We start from the raw sequence: 21,102 nt of genomic DNA, 5'->3' as shown, positions 1-21,102 counted from the left end.
CATACGAACGTTACAAAATGGCGGCGATTTGAACAGCAAGAACAGAAATGGAAGATTATTAAATAACTACATATCAATAAATAAATATTTAACTGTAACCTCCACAACTACTGGATACAAATCAGATAGATCAGATATGCCGGTATCAGCTGTTCTCTAAAGAAGGCTGTGGCAAGGCAGAGAATCGGTAACGCTGTTTTCCTATCTTACTTCACTGCCATTATAACGTGGACCTCACTATAGCTAGGTGTTGACTTTCATCCAATCAATTTATTGTAATACTAGTAGTTCTGTGAACAGTAGACCTCACGCAGTTTTCTCATCCACAAGTACCTACCTGATTGAAACTATGGACCTTATGGAAATACAGCAATAGACTGGCTTCTCCACACATCTGTGTAATCACTTGTCAGCTGATTTATGATGAATAATATTCTATAGGCTGATTTTTACTCTAATATTGGCGTATGAAGGAGGCACCTTTTTCCTTTTATATTATCCTTGAAATGCAAAATTTCCAAAAACCTTGTATATACGTTGACGCGCAATTAAAAAAGGAACATACCTGTCAAATTTCATGAAAATCTATTACCGCGTTTCGCCGTGAATGCGCAACATATAAACATTTAAACATTAAGAGAAATGCCAAACCGTCGACTTGAATTTTAGACATCACTTCGCTCGGTCAATTAACTTTTCGTTCTTGTCTGAAATAATCAATGACATTTCATCCGTCAAGAAATATAGTTTTCAATGATAAAATCATAAATTTCCATAATTGAGATCAAATAATCATATTCCTACATTGTTGAGAAACGATCTAGCAATGTTGAGAGCTTGATATCACTATCTGCTTTGTCGAATGGTAGACAAGGATAGCAACACCTCTGTTAATCAATTACTGCCATTTTAACGTGCAGTCATAGACTGTCTTGTAATTCACATAGTTGCATCAGTGAACTGCTCAGAAAAGAACTAACCGATCTAAAAAAAAAAACAAACTGCTTGAAAAGAACAAACCTTGTTACACCAGTATTGTGAGTTGTGCCGCACTGTCAATGCAGCTTGGCCTACTCAGTGACCCACATATCGACTACAACTGGTCAACTAAGTCGTCTGTAGAACTGTAGGCCTACTGTATTCGGTTTATACTGATACAACTTGATACTTCATTTGATACCTACTTACATTGTTACTTTTGTATTACAGTTGAAAATAACTGAGATATTGCAATTATTCAAATGCTAATGAATTAATAATATCAAACGAAAATCCAAATTAAATGCTCTAATCTAAAACTTAGAATATACTAGAGCTCTCAGAACTCCTGATTTAAAATTGACTTGTAACAAACTGAAATCTTTTCAAAACTCAATAATTTCAACAATAGTATATTTCGCACCTAGAGCAGAAAGTGAGATTTTTTCCGGCTCGAAATCGGTTTTCAAGTCCGAGGCCGTAGGCCGAGGACTAGAAAAGATTGAGAGCCGGAAAAACATTTTTGCCCATGGTGCGAACGCTATTTTTCGCCACACACAAAAATAAACAATATATATATATATATATATATATATATAATATATATATATTTTTATTTATTTATTTATATATTCATTTATGAGAATAGTTGTTTACTAAGCACTTCAGAAGCAGAAGTGGAAGGTGATAGCTCTAGCAAATCTGAATATCAGGAAATTGTCCAAGTATTTTTATTTTTTATTCTGATTTGTCTAAATAACCTAAAAGATGATGTTCAATTATGTAGGAGGTTGAGTTTATACTTTTTCATTCTTTCAAATGACAATAAGATGATATTATTATAAATGTTTTAATTATTGAATAATGAAAAGTTTTTTGATCACCTTTCTTAGTTCCATATTAGCGGCTGGAAAGGGTACTCTTTCCGGCCTAGGCCGGAAAGAAACCTGTTCTGACGTCAGACGAGAGTCGTCTGCAATGTCTTTTAGATCTACGAAGGGACTCGAAAACAGCTACTTTCTGTGCAGTGTGGCGAAAAATTCAATTGAATCAAAATAATGAAACAGACACAGAAACAGTTTATGATTTGCAAATTAAATAATGAAGATTATGGAATAGTATCACAGTATTCCATTCACACTTCCACTTCTACTTTTACTACGACCATTGGTTCAGAGCTTCAATTTGATTTGCTTCCTTGAAACTCGAAAGCTCTACAACGTGAGTTCAAAACAAACTCGACGTTTTCCCATATAATGTATATAGGATATATAAGATATAATATAACGGCCGGCAGATTCGTCCGATCCAACGGCCGTACGGATCGGTTGAATACGGTTCCAGTGGACGGTTACCCTTAGATTTAGGAAGAGTCGAAGATTTACGAAATATATCATCGAATACTCTCTTTGCACTTTATTCTAACTCTTAATTCAGCCCTTGGTTTGGAGTCACATTGAGACTCATAATATTTTCAATCAGAGTTTGAAACTCATTCATACTATTAAAAGTTTTCAAACTATAATGTAGATCCAGGAACAGTTAACGATTTGCAACGTAAATATCGTTGATTCGTTTAATTCACAAAAATGAGTTTCAGTCATTCATACTAATCGCAGTATCAGATTTGAACCATTGCGAACCAGAAACAGTTAACGATTCTAAACGTTGATTAGTTTAATTCACAAAAATGAGTTTCAGTCATTCATACTAATCGCAGTATCAGATATCAGATTTGAACCATTGCGAACCAGAAACAGTTAACGATTCTAAACGTTGATTTGTTTAATTCAAAAAAATGAGTTTCAGTCATTCATACTAATCGCAGTATTAGATTTGACCATTGACAATCAGACACAGTTAACGATTCTAAACGTTGGTTTGTTTAATTCACAAAAATGAGTTTTAGTCATTCATAATAATCACAGTATCAGATTTGAACCAAGAATCAGAAACAGTTAACGATTCGAAACGTTCATTTGTTTAATTCACAAAAATGAGTTTCAGTCATTCATACTAATCGCAGTATCAGATTTGAACCATTGAGAACCAGAAACAGTTAACGATTCTAAACGTTGATTAGTTTAATTCACAAAAATGAGTTTCAATCATTCATACTAATCGCAGTATCAGATTTGAACCATTGACAATAAGAAACAGTTAACGATTCTAAACGTTGATTAGTTTAATTCACAAAAATGAGTTTCAGTCATTTATACTTATCGCAATATCAGATTTGAACCAATAATCAGAAACAGTTATCAATTCTAAACGTTGATTTGTTTAATTCACAAAAATGAGTTTTAGTCATTCATACTAATCGCAGTATCAGATTTGAACCATTGACAATCAGAAACAGTTAACGATTAGAAACAGAAATGTCGTTGACTCTTGTAAAATTCCAAACTCATTTAATTGAAGCAGGATGCCAGGATGCTGTACCGTATTAATTCCTCTCAGATTACCCACAATCCACTAACTACCGCAAATTCACAGTACAAATTTACAGGAAGTAATACTCATTAAATTTCATTCAGGTGAGAAAATTCCATTGTTACATTTTTTGTCAGTTCTGTACTCGCTTTTCAATTCGGACATTCACTTCACATTGTCAGCGTTGGTTAAATGGGAGGCATCCATGTTATCTATTGATAAAACTAGTAGGTAACCCGTGCTCCGCAAGGATCTAATAAAAAACTTGACAAACTGAAGTCTTGAAAAGTTTACAATTTTCCTATAATAATCCTCAGTGAATCGATAATATGTAAAATTTTCAAGTTAATCAGTCCAGTAATTCAGATGTGATGATGCGTCATTCGTGAATTTCCTATCCCGTACGTAAATAAGCCAATTCTCCACTTCATTATATTATAGATTAGATTAAGAATTGGCTCATACGGGATAGGAAATTCACGAATGACGCATCATCACGTCTGAACTACTCAACTGATTAACTTGAAATTTCGCATACAGATTCCTAATTAACCGAGGATGGTTATAGGCCATTTAAAATGCTTCAAGATTCGTCACGGGTATAATTAAAAACTCGACAAAATGAAAACTTGACCTACTGAAATCTTGAAGAATTTAAAATGGGCCTATAACTATCCTCGGTAAAATAAGTATATATTTTCAAGTTAATCAGTTGAGTAGTTATTTCAATTGGATTGAATTTATTTATTTCCATAAAATAATACAACATATTATAGAATATAATACATACACAGGGTATAGTAACTACAAAGAATTCAAATTAATTAAATACGCAATACATAATAGTGGAAATTATCCCCATTACTTTGATAAAACCATTATTACTATTACTGAATACTATTATTATTATAAATTATAGATCTATTAATATTATACGGAATTGTATTATATGGTGAATGTGCAGCATACCAATACCCTGATAATGAAATAGTAATTGCCCACATCGACTAAAAAAGTCTGTTGTTTGTGGGTCAATGAGTCCAGCACTTTACCAATCCAATATTAATTTTATTGCTCTAATTATTAAATTAATGTTTAATGTTGAATCAACTAAAACCATCCCTACACCCCCAAATCATCACACACACACACACTCTCTCACCCCCCCCCAATCATCTCACACACACATACACCCACACACACTCTCGCCCCCCCCCCCCCCCAATCATCTCACACACACACACACACACACACACACACACACACACACACACACACACACACACCCACACACACACTCGCCCCCCCCCCCTCCAATCATCTCTCACACACACCCACACACACACACGTCATTGTGGAGAATCAAAAAGCAGCACACAGAGAGTAAATTGAGAAACGAAATAATTGTAGCTAGAGATTCCATAATAGATCCATGAATAATTCTAGATAGAGATAGAGATATATTAAAGTTATTTATATTTTTCATTTTTTATTTACGTATAATAGATATTACGTATATAAATCTATATATATATATATATATAAAAGCGAAATGGCACTCACTCACTGACTGACTGACTCACTCACTCACTCGTAGAACTAAAAATCTACCGGACCAAAAACGTTCAAATTTGGTAGGTATGTTCAGTTGGCCCTTTAGAGGCGCACTAAGAAATCTTTTGGCAATATTTCAACTCTAAGGGTTGTTTTTAAGGGTTTAAAGTTCGTCTTTTAGCATGTATATTCTTCTTCTCCCAATCTCTTAATTATAATTGAAATTTCCATATCATATGTTACTATAGAACTATAATCTAGATAGAGTACCTCTTCGAAACAGTTGTTAACTGGCAACTAAATTAATAATTTTGTCAGGTTGGCATTAAGTTGAGTTGACTTTGTTAGGTTGGCACAAAGTTGAAGATTTAAATGCATTTATCGCGGAAAAATTGATTGGGCACTGCTACTTCAATCCTGGGAATATTATATTTCTAGCCGTCAGGCTCGCTTCGCTCGCCATATCCGTTTAGCCAGACGTTTAGTCTGGACCCCCGACTGGATTGTCCTAACATATGATAAAAATGCTCAAATGTAAAATGCAGGCGAGCGAAGCGATCCTGCTGATCTTATTTTTGGACGACCCAGTCGGGGGTCCAGGGGGCGGAGCCCCCTTGCTAGACGGATATGGCGAGCGAAGCGAGCCTGACGGCTAGTCCTCTATAGAAGACAGTGGCAAGACAGATAATCGGCAACTCTAACCTCTTATATTTCTATTGTAAGGTATTGTTTATAAGTGTATAAGCCAGTATATATTGTAATCTACATGAATAAAGTACTTAATCAATTAATGCCATTATAAGGTGTACGGTGAACCTCTCTTTATGAATTATAGTGCATCACTGAATCTGATTTCACTTTAAACTGATAGATTGTAGAATTGATGGTGATGTTGTGAAATCTCTCCATAATAAGAAAACAAAGATATTGTCAAATTTCACTAAAAATTTATTAAAAACTTTAAAACAGAACCATGGTTTCATGTAGTTAACCAACGCATCATCAGCTGTACTTTCCTCAGTACAGCTGATGATGCGTTGGTTAACTACGTGAAACCATGGTTTTGTTTTAAAGTTCTTAATAAATTTTTAGTGAATTTTGACAATATCTTTGTTTTCTTATTATGATAGATTGTATTGGACCGCAAGAAGCCTCCTTTCATTCCTTATAAATAACATCATGCTTGTATCCATTCAATGAATGCTTTCAGTATAAAATGAATCCCACTATGGAGGCCCCCTCCACACTGGTCTGCTGCATTTTTGCACGTAGCATTTCTCTGAAATTACAATGTGAAACAGGCCAACTGTGCAGTGTGTAGTGGTCTTAAGTGGCCAGTGTATGGTGGCCTTAGACCAGCGATTAGTTGCGCACAAAAATAGTTTGGCGTACGAATTATCCAGAGTTCGGATTGATTATACGGTGTAAGAAAAGAAAAGGAAACATCTGTTAGATAACGGGGCTATCTGATGAGGAAGTGGATTGGAGATCTAGGATTTAGTTGTTAAAAAGAGACTAGGATTCAGTTGTTATAGATATTGATTGATTGATTGATTGAGTACTTTATTTATGTAGATTACAATATATACTGGCTTATACACTTATATACAATAGCTTAAAATACAGCAAAATTATAGATGAATTTACATAATATAGACTGAGAAAATAATTATTGAACTGTATATGATATGAGAAAGCAATTTGTAATATAATAACTATAGATAATAATCATATTGTTATGCATCTACATAAATTGGCGGAGCTTTGGACATATTAATGGAGATAGATATGAGATCTTTTGTAAGATATGAGAGAGTTTTGTAATGAACATGGATAAATTGAGTATTATATTTGATAAATATTATGAACCTGATAATTCAATTATTATGCTATTCAATTATTTCTCTGGTCGAGGGTACAAAACGATCAGAGGAGTTTATTCAAAATATAGAGATGATTACAAAAAGCATATAAGCTACAATTATTTACAACGTAGTAATACAATATTGGATGATATTGATTACATTATATAATATAATAAAGTGAAGAATTTGCTTATACACGTACGGGATAAGAAGTTTACGTATCATCACGTCTGAACTACTCCACAGATTAACTTGAAAATATATACTAATTTTACCGAGGATGGTTATAGGCTTTTTGTGTAGTTGAGAAGTTGATATTGTGGTAATTATTCATATTGAATGAAAAAGATTAAGAAATTATCAAAAAATACAGAATTGATACTTAGAAAGACCGGTTTCGGTTATTACACCATTGTCAATCTCTGATAAACTAAAGATGGTTATAGGCCCATTTTAAATTCTTCAAGATTTCAGTAGGTCAAGTTTTCTGTACGTCAAATTTTTAATTAGACCCGTGACGAATCTTGAAGCATTTAAAATAGGCCTATAACCATCATCGGTGAATTGACAATCTATGAAATAATAATAAAAAGGTCTCAACTCACTGACACGTATTATTTGTGTAAGTATGTTCGTTGTAGGAGTATAGAATAGTAGGAGTAGAGACCCTTAGCTTTTCTCTTTTCTGTGCTACTGAACAGTAAATATTTGTTGAACGGAGTAAATACTCCAAGTATATGTAAATCCTCCACAAGATTATTATTTACTAGAGTACTTTTCCCAGAGACATGCGGAAATACAATAAACAACCAATTCTCTCCACCAGGAACTCAACATTAAAATGTCAACATTGTGACTACCAGTGCTACATAAAAATCAAATAAGGATGCATGTACTCAAACAAATAATTACAGCCAATTGATAATAATTCCATACCATTCCATCATCGCCTTGTGACCTCAACAAAAAAATTAAACTATGATTTTGCAGTTTACAATCGTTTGTTTGTCAAGGTCGTAACAAAAATGACAGTTTGATGTGTTCACTTGGACAATAACTGTACTGGAGTCATTGTAAATTGACAGTAATGTTCCGAAACTGGTTTGGAATCGTTAAAAGTTGTCCGCATTTTAGAGCTGTCTGTAGAACAATGGCTGGATGGGCAATCGTGTTGCATAATACTAAACGCGACAATTATCATCCAATTGCAGAGTTCAGTCATAGAGAAAATATGACTTCAGTCATAAGAAGATATATTCCATGGTATAGGTCGTTTATGTTCCAAATTTGAAGCTGATTTTTTACATTCCTTGCCCTATAATTACCATAGGTAAGGAAAGTATTGCTTTCCGAAACAAATTAAGATACCCCAATTTCCAAATTTCTATACGTTTCAAGGTCCCCTGAGTCCAAAAAAGTGGTTTTTGGGTATTGGTCTGTATGTGTGTGTGTGTGTGAGTGTGTGTGTGTGTGTGTTGTGTGTGTGTGTGTGTGTGTGTGTGTGTGTGTGTGTGGTTGTGTGTGTGTGTGTGTGTGTGTGTGTGTGTGTTGTGTGTGTGTGTGTGTGTGTATGAGTGTATGTGCGTCTATGTACACGATATCTCATCTCCCAATTAACGGAATGACTTGAAATTTGGAACTTAAGGTCCTTTCACTATAAGGATCCAACACGAACAATTTCGATCAAATGCAATTCAAGATGACGGCTAAAATGACAAAAATGTTGTCAAAACAGGGTTTTTCGCGATTTTCTCGAAAACGTCTCCAACGATTTTGATCAAATTCATACCTGAAATAGTCATTGATGAGCTCTATCAACTGCCACAAGTCCCATATCTGAAAAAATTACAGGAGCTCCGCCTCATCTATGCAACGTTTGATTTTAGATTCCAAATTATCAGGCTCCAGATACAATTTAAACAAAAAAATTTTAATGGAAAAGATTGAGCATGAGAATCTCTACAATATTAATGTCTAGTAACATTTTCACCTGATATCAAAAATAAGCTCGAAATTCGAGAAAATGTGTTTATCCAATTGCAAACTGTTGGCAACTATTGATTCTATTAAATGATTCACTATGAAGAGATAGCAGATCTCGTGTGTCTCCAGCATTATTGCCCTGTCACCAGCTGGCTCGAATCTTTGAATAATAGACTTGAGATGCGCGGGAACACTAGCGTCAGGTGATCAATTTTCATAACGGCACGGAAAGTTGTGTGAGTGCGCCACACCATATTTTTACTCTAATATTGGCGTATGCAGGAGGCTCCTTTTTCCTTTTATATTATCCTTGAAATGCAAAATTTCCTAAAACCTTGTATATACGTCGACGCGCAATTAGAAAAGGAACATACCTGTCAAATTTCATGAAAATCAATTACCGCGTAGATGCGCAACATAAAAACATTCAAACATTTAAACATTGAGAGAAATGCCAAACCGTCGACTTGAATCTTAGACCTCACTTCACTCGGTCAATGAATGAAGAATCTATTTCTTTTTATTCTTTCTTATTCCTATCCATCTACTTATATCTATCTATTTATTTCTCTATAAGAAACCATCAGCTCACTTCCTAGTACAGCTAGCTCCAATCTTGAAAATCATTCACTTTTTCAAGCACAAAAATGTCCGTTCACTTCCTAATTCAAGTGAAAGTGTCTGAGCCTTCCTTTCAGAACACTTTTTCTTTTATCTTCCAAAAAAAGTGCATTCACCACTAACAACGACTGAGAAACGGTTTTTTTAGTGCATTAATGATGCACCGGTTAATGGTTTCAACGATACAGTCGCCCACTAGGGACTTTCTCTGAAGGTGACCTTGAGATCATTTCAAGGTCGAATGAGAGATGATGATGATATGATAATCGACATAATTTCATGTCAAAAGTCTTTCATCCGGGACTATCTGGTACTTTCTTCCCTTACTTTTCAGTTCTTCTTCTTCTTCTTCTTCTTCTCTTCTTCTTCTTCTTCTTCTTCTTCTTCTTCTTCTTCTTCTTCTTCTTCTCCTTCTTCTTCTTCTTCTTCTTCTTCTTTGCTTACTGCTCCTTTGTTGAGTGCTTCTCTTCATACTCCTACTTCTCCATCTTTTCCATCTTCCTCTGTCCACCATCTTCTCCTTCCTTCCGTTCTCTCATTAATTTCCTCCACAATTCATTATCTACTATCATGTTTACTTCTTAGTATTTATTCTCATTACCTCCTCCTTCTCCTTATCCTCATTCTTTTCCTTGTCCTCCTCTATCTTCTTCCTCCTTAACTCCTCTTCACTCTTATTCCTTGCTTCTGTCAATTTCCCCTTTTGCTGATACTCCTCCTCTTCATTATCATCTGTCTTTTTCCTCTTCTTCTTCTTCTTCTTCTTCTTCTTCTTCTTCTTCTTCTTCTTCTTCTTCTTCTTCTTCTTCTTCTTCTTCTTCTTCTTCTTCTTCTTCAACTGCTCCTGCTTCCCTATCATCGTCTTCTTCTCCCACTTATTTCAAATTCTACTATTTCCTGCAACTTTGCAACTTCTCTTTTTCTTTTCAATAGTCTTTGTGCCGGTTGTACAAAACCAGGTTAAATTTTAATCGTGATTAATTCCACGAGAACAAATCAGGGAAGCCGTCTTTTCAAAAAAACCTTCTCTCTTTAGTTCTCATCCAATTAATCACGGTTAAAATTTAACCGAGCCTTCAGTAGTCAGCTTCCAAATTCTGCCTTTTTCTTGACTCTGGTAATATTACTGCTTGTTATTATTTTTAGGTCCACGTTTTAATAGTTTCTCATCATTTGTATTCTTTCATGGTTCAATCAAATCCAAGTATTTTTGTCAGTATAACCATAGAGAAACAATAGCGTAAGTAGATATCCCATGGTATAGGACGTTCATGTCGCAACTTTTACTGTTATCTCAAGCCGATAGTCCACGTAGTTCTTTCCCTTGAAGCTGTGTGACACTGGTAGTCTCTCATATTGTGCCGTTCATACACTCTCACCCCAACAAAACAGTAAAAATCGACAATAATCGACAGTAATCGGCTTGAGATAACAGTAAAAGCTGCAACATAAACGCCCTATACCCATGGGATATCTACTTACGCTATTGTTTCTCTATGGTTTAACCATGGATAAGAGATGAGATATCTTTTCTACATCTTTTTAACTTTCCTCCATAGTATGACTTTGTCATAATATGCAGTATTTTGACCTTATAATAATAATATCGAGTGACCTGGCTGGCTCAGGTCTGGTGTCAGAGTTTTCAGGTCGCAACTGATCAATTTCAGGGCCTCTTTCACCTTACCAGTAGTGTGATAATATCCAGTTGATTATAGCCTTGTATTTTTCCGCTTTTCAAAATTTAAGATTCTTTTATAATTTTACTGCTTTTCTGAATATTAGATACTCTCAAATCTTCCTGAATTTGTGAAATATATTCAATTGAACAGGCCTCGTAATTCGCTATGATACACCACGGAACTATGTAAGCGACCTACATAACAATATCGTTATATAAGTGACCAGGATTTAGCGAAGAGTCCGGTCAAGGCCCACAGGTTAGAAAGAGAGGGAGGATGCTTATGACTCACATGTTAGAAAGAGATGGAATATGCTTCTCAGTAGCTGCATCACAAACTGTGAAACTTGGAGCTCGGACTCAGGACCTTACTTTAGAACAGAAGATCAGACAATTAAATAAATTAGACAATAAGATCAGAGAATGAATGAAAATGAGCAAGAGAGAAAGGAAATAGAGGAATTTACAGGGTTAGAGAAAAAAGAATGAGGGAAAGGAAGGTAGGTGGAGAAATCAGAGGAAAACATAAATGAACGATAAAGGAGATGAATTAGTTTTCGTTTTTTTTAGTGGAAATGGACTAAATTTCAGTAAAGTGAAATCATAACCCTATTTTGGACTTTAAAAGTGTTATCTAAATTTGGGAGAGAAATGGTACAAGGAGTACCCTTAGTTTTTCTCCCCAATCAGTGCTTCTCTGTAAAAAATATAAATAAATAAAATATATATAAATAATTGGAGAGATTGAATTACTTTTGTATCCCTAAACTCAGACCATTAAGGAGAAGAAGAAATTCAGGAATACAGGAATAGAAGAAATTAATGAGAATTATCAAATGAATAATACTAGACTAATAAAAACGAGATAATAAATAGATAGGAGATAATAAAAACGAGACTAGATACAATTCTGGATAGTTACTACATCTGTATATACAATGTAGGTAGATACAACACCGGTATCAGATACATTCTACAGAAGGCAGTGGCAAGGCAGAGAATTGGCAACGCTGTTCGTCTATCTATCTTTGACCACTGCCATTTTAACGTGGACCTCATTTTAGTAAACACCACTCAGGGAAAATTATGAGCTGTATTATCAAATAGTTATTTGTATATCTAGAGTGAAAAGTACGACTTTTTCTCCCTGTGGGAAAAGTTTGAAGCCCGAGCCGAAGCCGAGGGCAACAATTTTCCTGAGAGAGAAAAAGTATTCTTCACTCGTGATGTACACAACATTTTTCCTCCATCTACATTTTTCAATAGAAACTGCAAATAAAATCATTCTAATAACTTCGTATTGGTTGACAATGATTCCTAAAAACATAGCCTAAATCTAAAACCTAAACCCGGTCGTCTGATTGGCACTGCCGATTGCGCTATCTATCGGCAAAAGTTGTAACAATATATCAGCGGGCAGCTACCAAAAAAGGCTTACTCCAGATCACGCGGTTCAGATTGAATTGCAGATCAAAAATATTTGTTGGCTGGTATTTTGAATAGAATAAAATATTTTAAAATTGTATAAATTTTTATCGTCTACTAATACTAGAATATAATAATTATCATACAAAGATATATTCATGAGTTGATCAATTCTGGTTGTGGTATTGAATGCAGTTGACTCAATGACAGACACCCTCTATTATGCTTTCTCATGTGAGCTAGACCTTCTAACCTATTACATGTAAGTTTCAAAATAGATGCTTCCCCATGTTATTTAATTGGAGTCACTTTTCCTCCCTAGGGAGGTTTTCTGTTTTTTACTACCGAGAGCGAAAAAGTGACACTTTAGTATTAGGTTTCAGGGAGTAAAGTAAGTACTTTAGACAGTAGGTGGAGGAAAACAATATTTTAACTCGATTCATCTCCCTCGACCTGGACCTTCTAAAACCACTAAGAATAAATTGTTAGTTCCACGAATAGAAAACAATAAAGAATGCTTAGCATTGAGGGAAAATTGCTGAAAATTTTTTTCGAAAATTACTCTACCATCTCTCTCTCCAAGGAATTTACTTTCTCCTCTATCTCTGTAACCATCAATTACTGTGTACTGAGCTTGAATTATGCTGAGAACAATAATTACGATGAATCAAAGCAATTATTTCAATTTTCATTCATAGATGCTATCAGGAATAATTTGAATACTTCAGTAGTGATTAGTAGCCTTAGTGATTACACACATACTACAAAGGTTTGAATATATAGATGATGGCTAAAGGATGAGCAGGGAATGAAGGAAGAAGAAGAAGAAGAAGAAGAAGAAGAAGAAGAAGAAGAAGAGAAGAAGAAGAAGAAGAAGAAGAAGAAGAAGAAAAGAAAGACGTTGAAGGAGAAGAAGAGTTGATAACAAGCAACGACTAGGTGACGAATCATAGAACAAAAACATCAGAAGATATAGGGAAAATAATAAATGCAAAACTATGTAGAAGAGGAAGACACTTTGCGGAAGAAGAACAAGATGGAGAAGAAGTATAAGAAAAGGAAGAACAAGATACTGGAAAAGTGGAAGAAGAAGAGAAGTCGAATGGCGTCCATATCCTGTAATTTTGGTCGGCAGGTGATAGAAGAAGAACAATGTTTTTGCTGTGAGAGGAGACATCTGCCTCTGAAGCAAGTCCACCGTTCTTTCTTGTTTCTTCTAGCTTTTTATTATCTCTGATTGCACATCTCTGATTCGCTTCAAGTGATATTCACTTTAAAATGTCAGAATTCCTCATAAACAAACATCAATGCTTCCCCTTTCAACCAATACTGACAGTTAGTAGTGATTTTCACCGTATCTCTGCTCTGGAGTTTATCTGAACTTTGAGGCTGCAACATGCTGGCTCTAGATTCACTTTAAACTGTCAGCCACAGTTGAGTTAGGATCATTGATATTATTTATGAGAAATACTGACAGTTTGTACTTTGTAGTGAGTATTATTATAAGGACACCTGTATTCTGCTTGTTTCTTGAAATTCGCTTCGAAATTTGGCATAAATTATAATATTGATAGTTGTGACATTTCATACATCACTGGAGCTCTGTTATGTGGTTTTACGTGAAATTATAGAATGAAATAAAAATAAATAAAAAGATGAAATTATAAGTAATTCATTATTTGCGTTCAGCAAAAGTATTAATGTGTTGAGTGTAAAGTATAAAAGTATAAAGTAGAAAATATTGTAGAACACAATCATAGAGAAATTATAGCATAAGAAGATATTCCATGGTATAGGTCGTTTATGTTCCAAATTTCAAGCCGATTACTGTCTATTATTAGTGTTTTGTTGGGAGTGTAAGAGTGTAGAAGGGCACATTATGAGAGACTACCAGTGTCACATAGCTTCACGAAAAAGACCTACAAAGACTATCGGCTTGAGAAATTCGCAACATAAATGTCCTACATACCATGGGATATCTTCTTATGCTATCACTATAAATGATACAGTATCACCTCATATGATACACTATCAACACAATATGATATCTTCGTATACTATATTTTCCCATGACACCATATTCATGTTGTAGAACTTTTTCATAATACTATTCGAAAATATATTCTCTTAATTGATATTCATGTGTTCATAGAATTGATTTCATAGTGAGGTCCACGTTATAATGACAGTGAAGGAGGATTGGAGGACAGCGTTGCCGATTCTATGCCTTGCCAATGACTTCTGGCCATATGTGGATCTATATCAACTGTTCAGTCTAGTTTAAAATAATGAATTATATTTTATCGTCAAGAAAAAATAATCTTCAATAATTAATTTTTATACTTCAGGTTGTATATTTTGTTAATTAATTCAGCCCACTTAAGCCTGAAGCCAATTATTGAATGAAAACGACTTGATTTTGTCAAAACCACCGATTTATTGAATAATTTTAGATGTTAGTTACACCATTATCATGAACTGAAAGCTTTAACTTTGAGCAGCAGCATACAGAGTGGGTGAAGCCCTACGATTCGACAGCTGTCGACCAATGAACGCTAAGCTCTACTGTAATTGGCCGAGCAACTAGAAACGCCCAAGTATTCCATATATGGTCATGCGAACTGTTGAACAACAGCAAATGGAGAGAAACTCAGTATCTAACTGCCCTAATGGATAATATGGGTGATAATGGGATATAGAGAGATAATAATAGTAGAAATGGGAAAATATACAATTTCAAAAGTATTGAGCACGGAAATATAGAAACAACAAGTTAAAACAAAGATGGAAAATTGATTTGAAACGAATCTGGACATTAAGTTAGAGACTGGCTCACGAAGTAGATGACATTTTAATCATTATTGGTATGAAGAAGAGTCTGGAAATTTGATTATTTCAAAAACCTATTTTGTATCTCATTTAACTCAAGAGATTTATCAAAAGTAGTTATAAGTCATCTTAGTAGACGCATATAGGAAAAATAGCACAAGAAGATATCCAATGGTATAGGACGTTTGGGCCTATGTTCAAAATTTTAATATTAATTCAAGCCAATATTCCTAGTAGTTGTTTCTATAAACATTACTCTCATAGGACCTTAATCTCATACTGTGCCGTTCTTACACTCTCCCCTCAAGAAAACAGTAATAATAGACAGTAATCGGCTTGAGTTAACAGAAAATCTGCTTGGAATTTGGAACATAAACGACCATAGGCTATCTCCTTATGATATTCATCCTCTATGGCAAAAGTAACTAGAAGAGTCTCAATATGTTTCCCTTCTGTAATACATCAATTACAATCTCTTCATCTCACAAGTCGCGTTCTTTATTATTTATCATATAGAGAGATGGGGAAAGAGTAGAGGCTAATGACGGTGAAGAAGAAAAGAAAAAGATAGGAGAGAAGAAGATGAAGAAGAGACTGAGAAAGTAAATCAGATCAAGACCCAGGAAAAGAGACAACGATGTAATCGATGATGAACTGAGAAACAGCAACCGGTCTTGAGCTCATCTCTCCTTTTTTGAAAACTGCTTCTTATCTGATTCCCCGAAAAAGGACAGAGAGGATAATAGGCGAGTATAAGAAGAGAATGGAGAAGAAAAGAGAATAGGTGATGATGTGTTGAGGAAGAGGACAGAAGTTGCCTGATAAGGAAGGATCATCAGGAGATAATCTGGCGACGAAAGCTGTGAACTTCACAGATCATTGAATCAGAGATCACTAGATCATAGATTGATAGATTCCAGTTCAATAGATCACAGATTGATAGATCCAAGTTCAATAGATCCCAGAACAATAGATCAGAGATAGATAGATTCCAGATCAATAGATCACAGAAGGATTAGATAAAAGATTGATAGATCGAATTCAAAATTGTTACAAAATTCAAAAGTTAACAAAATTCAATAATTCGAATTCTGTAATTCAAAATAGTTAGTTGTCAAAATTCATCATACATGTCATAACAAAGTCAAAAACAATATTAATACTACAATCTCATTGGAACAAGTCTTCAACTCTGTTGAATACTAATATAATGTAATTTAAGAATGATTTTTGTGTTTCTGAATTGTAAATTGAGTGTGTAATTGAAGAATGTTAAGTGACACATAACTAAGCTACATTTTGACTGTTGTATAAATTAGAATTGGAACCGTTTTGGGCTTATAAGCCTGTGGTACTTTTCTGTGAGTTGTTTAATTCTCATTGATTAAATAAATAAATACATGCATTCCCTAATGAGTAAATCCTTTGAAAAAGTTGTCAAGTGATGCCAGATCAATAGATAAAAGATTATAAGATCACATTTATCAACTTTTCTCATTTACACCTTTTGAATTCCATGTTTTGCACTCCCTGAGACACCAAGGCGACTGAGATTCGCTGAAACCTTCTGCCTGATCACTCCAACAGTAGAGATAATTACAGGGACAGTTGTAACTTTTTCCTGCTTCCAGACATCCCTGATTTCAGCAGCCAGGGAGAGATACTTGGATATTTTCTCATTGTAATATTGTTGCAAGTTGTGGCTTGGAACTTTGAGACTTGTTACTTACTTTGAGAACCTCATCACAACATCAAATATCTCTGATAATATATGAACACAGATGCAGAATAAATTTAGAATATTTTAAAATTGATTAAGTTTTACCTTGAGACTAGTCACTGCCTTCGAGAACCTCCTCGGCTCTCTGAGCAGTTTGAAGTTCGTTTCCTCTAGAAGGCCACTTCAATGAAGAAATGTCCTGGAAAAATGAAATAAAATATGAGAGTGATATAATAATCATTAAATGATAATATCACTGAATTTCATTATTATTAAACAGCAGTATTTTGACAGCATAATTGAATCTATCTAACTAACTATGATGTAACTTTTATATCTCATTATATTAAGCATTAAATATCTCATTAAATTTCTATACATATCTGGTTAATTTTATATCTGGTTATTTATGTTTTACGGATCTCGAAAACTGCTCTAACGATTTTCGCGAAATTTAGAACATAGTAGGTTTATGATATAAAGATTCAATTCACTAGGTCTCATTCTTTGGAAAACTCGCTGAACGACATTAAAAGGATAATTCATCCTTGGAAAACAGATGATAATTTTGTCGTCTCTCGATAACAGAAGATGCGTGTGCCTGTGTGGAGAGAGACAGATAATTTCCAGCTGTGTAATCATAATCAATCAGCGAGAAATTTTATCTAGTTAGACAATTTTTAATCGATTTGATCAACATAATCTGATTTGTTGACATGACATGATAATCCTCCTAAATAGAGTAATATCATAATTTCAAAGTTGATCATTATTTGACAATTTCAAGTGATTAGTGAGTGTTATTTGTTATTCAATTTGGTTTGTGTATAATCTAAATTATTAATTTTTTGTTTTCAAATGTTTGAACAGAAAATTGAACCTGAATTCAAGTGTATGGAACATAACTACTTTCTGGACTATATTATGGTGTATAAATCAAAATTCGGGAAAAACAGTTTTGGGCTTGTGCCTGTTAGTACTTCCCAATCATTTTAAAGAATTGTGTTCGGTTTATCAAAAGTCAATAAATAAATAACGAGCGAAGCTCGGTGCCCCGATATTCACGTATTATATTTATCACTTATGTCACTTATTATATCAGTTGACATACCATGGGTTTCACTTCGTTCAATGTCTTTTCAGATGGATGAAACCATGGATTAATGTGTAATTAAATGTGAAATATAATAGCTTTAGAATAATAATGCTGAATATCTTTACTTTCTGAGTAGTGGTGAAGATACTGTGATAGTTATCCATACTGAGTAAAAAGACTAGATATTTTCCAACCATAGATTTATCAAAAATTTAGATATCGGTTTTGAGCGTTTATGTTGCAAATTTCACTGTTATCTCAAGCCGATAGTCGTGGTTACGTCCGATGAGCGATTTCCGATGAGCGATTTTGGGGGTTAGCAGTCCGCTGAGCGATCCATTGTTCAGAATATCAATGAGAATAGGTAGATGCTATGAATGTGAGGTCTTGGGTGTCATTCATCATCAGGGACAGTGACAGAAGCAGGCCACAATCGTATGTGTATACTCGCAATACGATATTATATGATGATGATGATGATTGAATCAGTACCTACCACCTTCCACCATCATCAATTTTTAATAAAGTCATTCAATTGTCAATAAATAACTGGAATTTAGTTATTCAGTCATTTTTTGAAAATGGAATAGCTTCTTCAAAAAACCTTTAGCCTTTGCACACCTTAAAACTAAAAATAAATTTTACTACTGGTGATATTTTTCAAAGTTGAATATTATCAAGTTGGTCATTTTCAGTAAATTGAATAACTTTCTCAAAAATCTATACTTTCAGGAAATTACTGTTTTACTAGATCAACAATACTATGAAGAGGATTTATCTCTTACCGAATTTGAAATGTTCTGTCCCAAAAATTTAAACTTTAGGCGCTCATATCTCAAAAAGTAATGATCGGAAATAAATGTTTTCCTAAGAAAACTTTTTCATTTTGATAGCTTGATGATATACAAATCGGAAAATTTGAAAATTATCACCAGTAGAAAACTTATTTTTAGCCTTTGCACAGTTTTAAGGGCTCTGAATTTCTGATTCAATCATTATCATCAATATATCGTATTGTGAGTATACACACGACACTACCCATTTAGCCTTCCTCTGTCACAGTTCCTGATGATTAATGACACCCAAGTCCTCCCATTGATAGCGTCTGCCTATTGTTATTCTGAACAATGGATCGCTCAGTGGACTATTTTTTGCGGAATCGCTCATCAGACGACACCGATAGTCGTAGTTGTTTTTAGTGAAGATATGTGACGATGATAGTCTCTCATGATACTGTGCCGTTATTACACTCTCACCCCAACAAAACAATAATAATAGACAGTAGTCGGCTTGAAATTTGGAACATGAACGACCTATACCATGGGATATCTTCTTATGAAATCTATCCAAGAAGAACTATGCATTTTAATCCATTCAAAGATGTTATATCAGTACTATAATAGAGAAAAGATTCTATAAGTCTCTGGTACTATCTATTCAAAAACTCTTCATTTTTCTCCATTCAAAAATGTTATGTCAGACTATCAATTCTCAAACTAGGCCTATACACTCTCCTCCAAAGACTCCACCCAGAATTACACCAACAATACCTTCAAACTAGGTCAGTACCGTCATAGACTATCGGAAGTATTTGTAAGGAAATAGGAAATCTTAACACAGTACAGAGGTGTGAAGTAACAGTGTAATTCAAGTCAATCTGTCATCATTCCTAGGTTTATAACATCAATGCTATTTATACAACTAGTTCTGACAGATTTAAAGTTATCTCAGTTCACTTAAAACTGTCACCATGCCTTATAGAGTTACATCATAGCTCCCCATTAAACCAATACTGACATCTTGAAATTCATCTCAATTCACTTCACTCAGTCAGCATCCTTATAGAATTACATCAATGGTTTCCGTTCAACCAATCCTGACAGTTTTAAGTGAATTTTCGGTTAAGGACGTGTGGTCTAAATATAGGAAAGCAATCAGCTTGTTTACGCTTTTTAAAGGCTGACAAAAACTGTATTGTGTGTACGAGACCATTGATTACAGTGTACACTATATACATAATACATAACTGGTCTCCATGACAAAAGATGTTTTACATGCTGTTATGTGGATAGAATGTACAGTAGATGGATGTAGGAGCATATATATATGTTGCTAATTATGTTCGTTACTTGCTGTTCACTATATTGTACTATCACAGACAAGAATGAAAATGAAAGTGAAAATCGAATTATTGAATGAATGAACTCAATAGATATCATCACAGGTAGTAAGCAGAAGAAGAAGCAAAGAGAAGAAGAGAAGAAGAAAGAAGGAGAAGAAGAAGAAGAGAGAAGAGAAGAAGGAGAGAAGAAGAAGAAGAAGAAGAGAAAGAAGAAGAAGAAGAAGAAGAAGAAGAAGAAGAAAAGAAGAGAAGAAAACCAAGAGAGAACCGAAGAAGAAAAGCAAAAGAGAGAAAGAGAAAGGAAAGAAGAGAAAGAAGAAAGAAGACAGAAGAAGAAAGACGAAGAATAGAAAACGTGAGAGAGAAGGAAAAGAGAAGAAAAAAGGACAAAGAAAAGAAAAGAATAAGAGCGAAAGGAGAAGACAAAGAAAGATCAGAAAGAAGATTCGAAGGAAGGAGAAGAAGCAGCTGAGAAGCCAAGAGAGGAAGATAAACAAATAAGAAGAAAGAAGAAGAGGAGAGAAGAGAGAAGAGAGAAGAAGAGAGACACAGAAGAAGAAAGAAAGAAAGACTAGAAGATAGAGAGAAGGAAAGGAGACAAAAGAGAAGAAGAACGAAAATGAAGAAGAAGAATGAAAGATGAAGAAGAAAGAGAAGGAAAAAGAAAGAAGAAAAGAAGAAAGAAAAGACGAAGAGAAAGGTGAGGAACAAGAAGAAGAGAAGAAAGAAGAAGAGAAAAAGAAGAAGAAGAGAAGAAGAATAAGGAGCGAAAGGAAGAAAGAAGAAAAAAGACGA

This window comes from Nilaparvata lugens, chromosome 8 (genome assembly GCF_014356525.2).
Source record: "Nilaparvata lugens isolate BPH chromosome 8, ASM1435652v1, whole genome shotgun sequence".
NCBI lineage: Eukaryota > Metazoa > Arthropoda > Insecta > Hemiptera > Delphacidae > Nilaparvata > Nilaparvata lugens.
The sequence above is the reverse complement of the archived record's forward strand: the minus strand, read 5'-3'. Positions refer to the sequence as shown.